Here is a 720-nt window from a genome sequence, read left to right as displayed (position 1 = left end):
AATAAAAATAAAAATAAAAATAAATTAAATTAAATTAAATAAAAAATAATATAAAATCCATATTTTCCCAAAACAGAAACCTGTCTCATGTAAATTTTCAGGATGTCTCAGAAAATGTATAATGGTTGCCCCTCGGACCCAGGGCCACCGAGGCATGAATTGGTTTAAGGTGTAGAAGCTGTCGCCAACACAACAACTACACCCTGTGTCAAGGAACAGTCCGAGAACACCGGACAGCTCGCCAACTGCACTGGCTAACCATTACCCATGAATACGATCCGCAAATCGATTAACATCCAGGTTCCCAATTACTGCTGGGCAGACAGAGGCAAATGGTGTAAAGAAACTTGCCCATAGTTTCACCCTGCCCGGGATCGAACCCGGGTCCACTGGCTTGCCAGGCGAGCATACTGATCATTACACCACAGGTCGCCATAAAATCTTACTAACCCCTGGTGGGACTCGAACCCACAATCCTTGGCTTAGGAGGCCAATGCCTTATCCATTGGGCCACAGGGGCATATAACATTACCTTACAGATGTTCGGGGAAGATCTTGTGAATGTTTATAATATAACAACAACATTGTCCACACCTGTGGGGGGGGCTCGTACATCAACAACAGAGGACAATGTATCACAACAACACAGTCCTTATGGGTGAGACATTAAACATCAACAAGTGAGCACAATGTTGCTGATGTAATACAAACATTCGGGTC

The 720-nt window shown here is 43.6% G+C and overlaps 1 non-coding gene across 1 annotated transcript; it reads right to left on the bottom strand.

Annotated features, from left to right (window-relative positions):
• Window positions 1-447: 447 nt before the first annotated feature.
• Trnar-ccu lies at window positions 448-520 on the bottom strand. Its single transcript has one exon. It is a non-coding gene; the product is annotated as a tRNA-Arg (tRNA).
• Between the last annotated feature and the right edge of the window lie 200 nt (window positions 521-720).

The sequence above is a fragment of the Homarus americanus genome, unplaced genomic scaffold (assembly GCF_018991925.1).
Source record: "Homarus americanus isolate GMGI-L3 unplaced genomic scaffold, GMGI_Hamer_2.0 scaffold850, whole genome shotgun sequence".
NCBI lineage: Eukaryota > Metazoa > Arthropoda > Malacostraca > Decapoda > Nephropidae > Homarus > Homarus americanus.
The sequence above is the reverse complement of the archived record's forward strand: the minus strand, read 5'-3'. Positions and strand labels throughout refer to the sequence as shown.